The 10,548-nt window shown below is 43.1% G+C and overlaps 1 long non-coding RNA gene across 1 annotated transcript; it reads right to left on the bottom strand.

Annotated features, from left to right (window-relative positions):
* Positions 1–816: 816 nt before the first annotated feature.
* On the bottom strand, positions 817–5,751 carry LOC146857495 (uncharacterized). Its single transcript, XR_014979583.1, has 3 exons — positions 5,696–5,751; positions 3,923–3,991; positions 817–1,552 (listed from the first exon to the last, which is right to left on the bottom strand). It is a non-coding gene; the product is annotated as an uncharacterized LOC146857495 (long non-coding RNA).
* Between the last annotated feature and the right edge of the window lie 4,797 nt (positions 5,752–10,548).

The raw sequence follows: 10,548 nt of genomic DNA, 5'->3' as shown, positions 1-10,548 counted from the left end.
TGCCTTCGAGTGGAGTGACGTTGAGTAGAGTGGAGTGGTGTAGAGTGGAGTGGAGTGGTGTGGCATAGAGTAGAGTGGGCGTAGAGTGAAGTGGTATAGTATAGTGGCATGGATTGGAGTGGAGTTGAATGAATGGAGTGGAGTGGCGTAGAGTGGAGTGGTTAAAGTGGAGTGGTGTAGACTACAGTGGAGTAGCGTTGAGCGGAGAGGTGTAGAGTAGAGTGGCATAGACTTGTGTAGAGTTAATTGGAATGGTGTGCAGTAGAATGGCATAGAGTGGAGTGGAGTGCTGTAGAGTAGAATGGCATAAAGTAGGGTGAAGTAGAGAAGAATTGCATAGATGTGGCATACAGTGAAGTGGAGTAGAGTAGAGTGGAATAGAGTGGTGTAGAGTGGCGTGGTGTAGAATGGAGTGGCGTAGAGGGGCGTTGAGAAGAGTGGAATGGGGTAGAGGAGTGGTGTGGAGTGGGTTAGAGTAGAGTGGTACAGAGTAGTGTTGTGTAGAGTAGAGTGGTACAGAGTGGCGTTGTGTGGAGTGGAGTGGTGAAGAGTGCAGTAGATTGCAATTGAGTGGAGTGGTGTTGAGTGGAATGGCGTAGAGTGGAGTGGCGTAAAGTTGAGAGGTATAAAGTAGAACAATTGTGGGTGTAAGTAAGTCAAACAAGGAACCAAATTTAAAACGAGTGCAAAGGTATGAGGCATGAAGGGGATGAATGTCTGAAAAACAATGATGTGCGGTGGCGGCAAACATTATGAGGGTGTAATCTGTTATTAGGGTGGAATTTTACATTGTAACGGTTAAAACCAAACCACATAGAATAGCAAAGGATGATCTAATAGAAGAGATTTTGGGTAAGATGGTTCAACTTCTAAGGCAGTACATTTGGAATGGGTATGTGTTATCTTGGGGGAGAGACTACAGTTCTAGTTTGCGCCCTAGTCTGTTCAGGCTAAGTTGATTTCAGTTAATCAAGTTCTGGAAATATGTACTTTGATTGTTCTATACTGTTCAGACGTTCTGATTTTCCATTGTGGATCAGTTGCTTCTTTCTTGGCTGTTGCACCAGCACTATGCTCTTCCTTCTAGGGACTTGATGCTTTGATGGACTGTACCTCCCTCTTTTGCTGCTTTTGAGAACTTCCTGTTTAGAGCCTAACGGCTTACATAATTTCCGCTTGCAATGCTCACTCACCAAATTCTAGCTGCTCTTTAAGAAACTGCACAAGACCCCTCATCTCAGCTCATCGCTCCTCACATTAGTGAGGATTCCTATGATCCTTAGACTTCATTTTCTGAACTGTTCTCCAACACTTCAGCTTCATTCTTGTTGTTGTAGATAAGTCGCAAGTAGCACACTCATGGATACATATGAAAACCTCTGGAGCAGGTGTCCCCACGAAAGAGGCATCAAAAGCTGCACATGCGGTGTTACGTAAAATGGACATTTACACCTTTGTCCAGAAGTCTGTCAAGATAAGGGTAAACCATAAGGTAGTCCATGAGATGAATATATTCATGTTTTACAAGATGGAAGCACAAGCTCCATTGTTTCTGCAGGGGAGAGAAGAAAAATAAATGTCAGCAGTTGATTGGATTCTTCACACAAGAGATTACTATGGAAGTTATGGGGAACAGATTGTCTAGTCTGTGTTTCATGGTGTGCTTAAATCTTCTTTTTGAGGTACGTTTTGGATGGAGGGGGCGGATGGGACACCCTCTCACGCACACATACACAGAACAATTTAAGCATTGTATTCACTCACATGCACGCACACACAAACACATTCATTCACAACACTCTTCACCAAACATTCATACATACATACACGCATGCATGCACCAAACAGTTTAAAACTAAAACAAACTCTTACCTGCAGCCAGCTCTGTCCCTGGGACATTCCAGAAGGCCTGGGACTGCTGCCTTCCTTCATTAAAGTCAGCCAATGAGGGAAGGCAGCAGTCCCAACAGAGTAGTATGGGGTCAGTGAGACTGCTGACCCCACCGTACTCTGTGATGAAGTGTCACTGATTGACACTCGACCCTGGTCGCTTCGGCACTTAAAATTGAAGCGTCCAGATGTGAGGCAATTAGTGACACTACCCCTCTTCACTGAGGGGCGGGCCTCTGGGACCTCTGCTAAGTTGAGGATGTCAGGCCCACAGGAGCTGTGACTTCCTCAGCCCAGAAAAGTTCAGCTCAGGCAGCCAGGAGCCTACGCTAAATGCGCATGTCTGGCTCCTGGCAGCTTGAACTGAAAATGAACAGTGTCTGTTAGGCGACCTTTGTGCAGCCTGACAGACACTATTCATGAGGGGGCGAAGAGAGGAGGGGCGTGGCCCCTCAGCCCCAATGGACCGGTCACTCCCCATTTTAAACTGGATAAGATGAGGTCAAATAAAACCAACTGTATGGACAGACATACATTCCCCACCATTTTAAGCAAAGGATTAGCTCAGTTGGCTTCCATGCGAAATTAGAAAAATGTTAAAAGGAATTATTAAGAGTTTGGTGGATGGGGGAGATCAACCAAAAAATGATGAATGTTCTTTGTGCACTATTAAGAGAGCATATCCAGGATTAAACTCTAACTAGGCTTGACAGTAATCCATAAATTATTTGAAGGTGTCCCACATCCACCAAGCACTGAATAATCCCCAAAGTATTTTGTCATTTTTCACCTGTCTTTAAGCACTCAATAATCTATGGGGCATATTTACAAGCCCATATCGCCACAGAAACTTCACTTTTAGTGACGTTCCTGTGGCAATATCGGCTTTGCCTTAGTTAAAAGGCATCTTTAAGCCACTTAATGTGTCTTAATGCTGTCTTGTAAATAAGGTCCCCTTTCATGCTATACTTAGCGTGAAAGGGGCGGGCAATGGGTGTTGTGATGGGCGTTCCATCGCAACACCCATTCGTTTTGATACTGCCCCATATTTACAAGGGCAGCGTAAATATGGGGCAGCACCAAAATTAAGACCAGGGAAAACCTGGTCTTAAACAGGCGCAACGAGGAGAAATGTTTCATTTCTCCTCGTATTTGTTGTTTCTATGTGTGGTGCGTTGTGCAGCACACATAGAAACAGCAAAAGACCACTGATTGTTTATGTGCAGACAGGTGACCCTTAATGCACATAAACAATCAATTAAAAAATTGACATATTGCAACTTCTGTGTGTGCTGCATTAAGCAGCACACATAGAAGTTTCAAAATGCCATTTCAGATTGTTTCTGTGCAGGAAGGGAAACCTTTGTGTGCAGGAAGGAACACCTTCCTGCACATAAACAGTCTTTCCCTACAATGCAGGCACCCTTGCACTATGGTGCAAGGGTGTCTGCGTTGGCACTAGGCAGCAAAAAGTAGCACCAGTGCAGGGGTAACTGCAGGGCTGCACCGTATCCTTGAAAACGGTGCAGCCCAGCGTTTTGAAAGTGGTGGAGCGCGGCGGTAAGCCAAGGTGGCAAACGCTGCGCTCCACCTCTTCCTAGTAAATAGGACTGAAAGTGTCAAATATAAATTTAATTAATTATAGAGTTATTATTCAAGAAAGTTACTATATCCTAATGTAATAATTAGTTACATTTATAAATTAAATAATTTCCCATTTTCTAAATGTTTTTATATATTTTTTTGTTTTCAACGAACATTTACTCATACACTAAAACAGCAACCTATCTTTCAACCAACTTATCAAAAAGAAGATGGAGACGGCCTGAATATAGTGTGGAGCTACTATTATTATAAACCACTTTCATTGGCCCAATGATGATTGGTTCAATTTCTTTTGAACTATTAGAAAAATATTGCTGTGTTTGTAGTTGATATCCTTGGGAACCATTCTTATTTGTAGTGGCCCTGTATCATCTTTAAGACCTGGTGCATCAACTACGATTCTGTTACAAAAGGCTAATTATCATACCTAGCAGAAAACACTCCATCTTTGGTGGTCACTGCAATACCAGAGGCCAAGGCATTGAGAGGCTCGAACCTGGGAGAAGAAAAATAATGTTACCCTCTTCAGTCGAGGCTCCAGGGATAAAGAACACCCTCAAATTTACCAGACAACCCTTCATCCTCCCCAAGTAGCTTTTCCAGCCTTCTTCTCAAATGATGGTTCCGCATTGAAACAAAAACTCCAAAAACATAATTTGTAGAGAGATAAACTCCATAATATGGATTGGCTTAATCTTGACCCTACTTAAATATCTCCATGCAAATTTATTAATTTTTATTTAATCTCTAAAGTCAGCCAAACTCCCTACTTATATTAGTGGGTAAATTTACTGTTTGAGCTCCAGACGTGACATCATTCATAAGTCAAAATTGTTTGTAGACACGTTCATGTAAAACCAACATTTGGGTGATTAGGGTTTACCAAAGAATTTTGGGGAAATCAATGGCGTCGTTACAAATGCCACAGAATTACGGCGTAGTAAAAACCTATCCAGAGTAACTCAATTAACAGCGTTTTGCCCGAATGATTTTTCACTTCCGCATTCAGAGTAAATGAGGTCGGAATAGGAAATGACCTGCAAATGCGGGTTTGCCACAACCAAAATCTGCACTTTTCCCCCATTACAATCTGTTATGCCTGACAATCGAAAGTGCAGCAATTTCACACTACTCTGAATTCGAGATTAGGCTCAAACAGTGTTTATGCGCAATACGATGCAACCCAGACTTTTAGGGGCATATTATCAAGGACAGTGTTAAAATTATCGCCGGTTTAGCGGCAGAAAACTGCAGCTAAAGCGGCGATAATGAGCTTGATAATATGCCCCGGAGAATTCCCATAGAAGCCCAGGTTCACACCAGAACATGGACTTCTATTGGAATTCTCAGGGGCATATTATCAAGCCCATTGTCGCCTCTTTATCGGCAGTTTTCTGCCACTAAACCGGCGATAATTTTTAAGATAATATGACCCTTAATGATAATGGAGAAGTGGAATTGTTGGAAAATTGGGCTCAAGTGAGGTTTGGGTAAATTAAGGTTTGAGACAAGTGAATTGTTTTGAAGTAAGAAATTTGGGTGTGGAAGTTTGGCAAATAATGGAGGATGGAGTGTGAAAAACGGGAGACAAATTGAAGTGGGTGGTGTCAGAAGGTTTTTGGTTTTTTTAGAGTTTTATATAGCGTGAACTACTAGACCCGAAGATATCAGGTATGAGAGTGCTTTACATGAGCACCAGTTTTGCTCAGATGAACACATTCATTTTTGTTAGACACGTGGAGATTAAGTGATTTGCCCAGAATCACAGGATGTCAAGGGTCGTTGCCGAGACTCGAACCCGGTGCCCCAGCTACGAGGTCGACCGCTCTAGCCGTGAGGCTACATCCTCTATAAATGGGATACGTAATAGGGGTGATAGGCGTAATGTAGGGGAGTAGAATTAAATAGACTGGGTTTGAGGGAGGGATTGAAATATGATATGGGCACAATGTGTGACAAGTTGAGGGGATCGAAGGTAATGAGAGTAAGGTATGGTGATTGAAGAGAGTAAGGTATGAGAGTTGGGGAGGTATACATTGGAACAAGGTAAACAGATTTGTAGTAAGGCAGGTTTTGGAAAAGAACAGATTAGGGAAGGATTGGAAGAAAAATAAGCGGTTTTGCAGATATCGGGTATAGAAGGCCTCATTTTTTTTAACACAAACGTTATATCATTTTTTCTTAACACATGTATACTTACATTTGTTTCTAAGCAATAATGGTATCTGATTCTACAAGGATAGGCTAGCACCGGGATTCTGGATTATAAAGTTACAATTTTCTGTCACATCTTGTACATTAGTGCGCATATTCCTATACCCATTGTCTGTCGTACAGCTTGTGTTGTCTTCCTGCATGGGGGACAGAAGGCCTCATGAAGTGGTGTAAGAAGGGAGGATTTGCCTAGAACAATTTAGGGTGGGTATAGGTGTGAAGATGTTTCGAAAATTAGGTTTAAGGTGGATTATCAAATAGGGCTTCAAGTCTGTTTTGAGCGTTATTGCTTCATTGACTCACATTCTCTCTTTGTGGCAGGCAGCCTAACCCTCTCTCTTCCATTGAGGGAGTCCCTGTAATTCAGCCATGGACTCCGTCTTGTTGGTCTCTGGCTCCAGCAGAGGTTGCCTCGTGACCATGTCAGGGTCTTCAGTGCGACGGCTCCCTAGTAACTGACCTTCCGATGTCCCCAGAATATGTCACAATGGATTCCTCATCACAATTGGGAAAGACCATTTGCCTCGCGGCTGTGGGGTGGAACGGAAAGTCAGAGCAGCAATTGTTTTCCAAGTAATCTTTCTGCCTGTTTAATTCAAGGGTAGAAAGGTATCAGGAGCAAAGGGCCCTCATTATCAGCTTCACTAGAATGGAGAGAAGGAACATATCGATCAGCAGTACATCTTAAGCATTCTCTTGTAAAACTAGGCCTGCACTATCGGAGGTCCCTGCATCCCACAGGGAATGATCAGACCGCAACAATGGAATCAGCATCTTATTTAGTCACTCACAGCCCTCGACCAGGTGATTTGCTATCAGTGAGTCATTTCACAGTGTTCGGACTTCACCTCCGTGTACCTAGTCACCACACAGCACTACTGCATGCGCTGCTCCATTTCCAGGTGCATCCAAGTATGCCCCGACCCTCTCCGGCCTGAATGGGCACATATCCAATACATGTCCCTCCCTTGGGCCCTTTCTTTCTCCTTTTCTGGCGGTTTAGTGATCTGGGGGAATAAATAGCAAGGAGGCAAAGCAGTTTGCCACCAACGTTGCTTATTTGGTTCTCTAGTTTACCCTGAGTATTTTCAGCACCCTGACTTGGTTTCAATATTTTTGTTTGTGGGCCTTCTCATGCTGCAACAGGGCGGCCACTGTTCAGCGACTACTTTGTTTTTAGGATCTTTCAATTTCTTCTGCAGATTTCATAACGTTGCCATATCAAAGGTACCATATTCAAGAATGGATTGTTCCCCATTCTTGCTGGTGACCCACACTCGCTACTTGCATGTGGCTTTATCATACTGGTTGTACCTAGTGTGGGAAGAAGACCCTTTCGATACAGTCTTGCCGGCTTTAGATTTTTCGGCCCCATACTAATTCCTTATCCCAAGCACAAGTGGAGGAGTAGGAAGGGGCCTCTGTGCCTTGAACCCACAGCTCATCCTGTGGAAGGAATGGGAAGGAACCGGTTGAGGGTTCTCTCAGTATTTTCTAGAACTGTTTTCGTGGAGGATACAGTAAGATAAGTAAAGATCCCTTTGTGTTTTCTTTTTGGCTTTCGACATGCCCATGTAGGGGCTCGCACAGGTGCCAGTGTGGCTGGGACCAGGGGGCCTCTTTCTTGCAAACATTCATCCTTCAAGATTCTGTGCTTCCAGCGTGGGTGCTCCTACTTATCTTCCCCACTTCTGCACTATTTCTAGAGTATACTTCCTCTTAACCATGGATATTAATTCACACATTCTCTACATCTCTGGACTCCCCCAATCCCACTCACCCACCCAGTCTATTATCCTGTTGTCTCCTACCCAGACCACTTTTATCTGTGCTCTTTCAAAATTTGACAGACAACATAAATATGATATGTGCATGCAAGCAAGCAGACAGCATATCGAAACACAGTTGGACTTTACCTAAAATTGGTTTAGAGTATTTGTGCTATCTAGTCTAATCAGCAGGTCCAGGGCTGGGCCCTGCCCCACCCTAAACCTCCCTTACCTCTGACTCCTGGGGTCAATGTCTGGATGCCAGCCCACGGGCCTCCTGCTCATTTAGCACAGACATGTTCCGCACATTCCATGCTCCAGTTGTACAATTAAAAACACTTCATAGACCTCAAATTCTAACATACAGTAATAGCAAAAAGGGTAATTTAGCAAGCAAAATAGTGATCAACATTTGCTGTTTCAAAGGACCAGAGACGCTGCTGACATTACGATGGAGCATATAATGATGCATTTCCATACATTGCACAATTATTTTTATACACTTTTTCTCAATTCTATCAATGAGGGTTGCGCATGCCCTAAAGAAAAGCTGCTTCATGAACAAGTTACTTACCTTCAGTAACGCATTATCTGGTAGAGACTTTATCTAGCTGCAGATTCCTGATGTCTGGGAAATTCAAAGGTAATGAATCTGCAGCTAGAAGTCTCTGTCACATTTATATTTATTACATCTGAACCTCCATCTGTGATCTGCTGTCATCATGCCCAGCCCACGATCAGTATTCAAGATATTTTAATACCGCATATTGTATTCACTCAATCAAGATTGATGGAACACACTCAGAGACAGGATCCAGACCAATTGAGTAAGTAAAAAAAAAAAGTATACTTGTACTTTCTAGAACCAAGTACAGGTAGGTAAAATAAACTTTAAATTGTACACCTTTAAACAGAAATGCAATTTGGAATGGATTTGCAGTTGTTACAGTTTCAGGCTAGTATGACTTTAAAACGCAGCTTGAATTACACAGTAGTTACTTTTAGAATACTTTTTGATTACTTTCAGATTACATTGAGCACTGGGAGTGGTATGCCTAAATACCACACCTAAGGATCTCACAATACAAGGTAAGACTTTTCTTGGCTTGAGCTATAGGGGCATATTAACAAGGGCTTTATCTCCGCTTTTTTGGCTTTAAAAGCCAAAGAAGCGGAGATAAAAATATCGCCCTATCAACAACAGGGTGCTAACATGCAAAATCGCATGTTAGCACCCTTTTTCACTACGCTTCTTTTTGCATCTCTAATGAGATGCAAAGTAGGGGTTCCAGAGCAAAATAAAAGGAGAAATGTCGCTAAGCAACATTTCTCCTATTATCAAGCTTCACGCTAACCCTGTTAGAGACAAAAAAGCACGGTTAACGCTGCTTTTTTATGTCTGCTAATTTTCAGACTTAGCCATGTAATCTAATGGGAGGTGGATTACATGGTTAAGTCCACCATGGGCTAGCAACAAGGATATCCCTATCCTTGTAGTTTTATCGCTGCATTAACCTCCCAAAATGCCGCTATCGCTGGATTTTTTATCGCCTAGGAGGTTAGCGTTGTTAATAACGCGATAACCAGGCTATATTATCCAGCGATAGCGGGCGTTAAAAAAATTAACGCTAAGCGCCCTTAGCGTTAATTTTCCCTGTTCCTTGTTAATATGCCCGCCTGTTACCGTTTTACCCATACAAATTAACAATTCAACACAGAGAACATTTTAGGCCCAAAATCTCATTACATGGGTTCCTAGTGGAGAAAAATAGTTATCGGTTTCACAGGTAAGTGAACGTCTTACAAGTGGGAGTTTTAGGGGTTAGGACCAAGGTTCCCCAAGGTCTAAGTAGGCACCCGAGTTGGACCACTAGCGGCACTGAGGCGGCGGTGTGTAGAGTTTAGTGGCCCAATGTTAACCAATAGGACTAAGGGGGCCTTCGGTTAGGGGCTGCTTACGAGCAGGCCACTCGGGTGTGGGAACAAAGCTCCAGGGGTTAAGGTCAGCGCTTCAGGTGTGGTAAATATTTAAATTACCTGTACTATTTTTTATGCGGTAAAGTCTAGTAAGAATAACTCAGTCAAAATAAGAGGCAGAATCCGTGGTATTAGAGGTTCTGAAAAGGACTTTATTCCTTACAAAGGAATTATGGTTCGAACCAGGCAATCATATTCCATCACCACGAAGGTTCAGGAAGGGATAGGCAATACATTATTGACAAGTAACAATATATATATGAAAAGCATTGCATTAAGACAGATGCAGGAGGCGTAACAGCTGATAATACAGATAAGAATACACATACGTAATGAAAATAGGCGTAAATACAGGCGTATACTAGAAACGTCATTTAAAATGATGTCACAAGTGGGTGGATCCATAAGAGAATCCTGCAGTGTCAGCAGAAATATTTGGCAGAGATGCGCGCGCAGCCGCATGACGTGTGATTGACGTGCAACTAGAGGGTGAAGGGGAATTGACATTTAGCTCTACATGTGGGGACAGAAGTCTGGGGGGTCAGGTCAACCTAATCCCAAATTGTATCTAATATCTTTGTTTAAGTAACTGGTTTATCCAAAAGGAAAGGTCTCTCGGACGGAATCTATTCTATACTGACTGTTAGTGCATGTACGAGCGTCTATGTGTCTACATGAGATGCGAGGGGGCAGGAATCTTCCATGGTGACAGGGGCTATGAATTACTTGCATAGAGATAGCGAGGCCGAGCCTTTTGCTCGGTAGCTGGAAGGATGTTTACCTAAACTACTAGACAGGAATGCATTGGATGAGGAGCGGAGCAGATAACTTGAAGGCTGAATACAGTTTTTGGCAGGCAACAGGCCGCGTCAGGCACCGCTAGCCGCGCAGGGAGTAAGACAAAGTTCATGGACACGGATGCAGGTCCAGGCTGGAGCATTTCAGAGGCAGAAGCAGGAAAAGGCTTGATGACAGAATTCAGGGCCTACTCGCCTGAACTGTAAAACTAGAAAAGTGAACCATATAAAGTCGGTGGCCAATCATACTTAGGAATGGAATATTTGACCCATTCATGGCGGATCTGAAAGAGGAC

This window comes from Triturus cristatus, chromosome 3_2, assembly GCF_964204655.1.
Source record: "Triturus cristatus chromosome 3_2, aTriCri1.1, whole genome shotgun sequence".
In the NCBI taxonomy this organism is placed as follows: Eukaryota; Metazoa; Chordata; class Amphibia; order Caudata; family Salamandridae; genus Triturus; species Triturus cristatus.
This window is presented reverse-complemented; position numbering and strand designations above follow the sequence as displayed.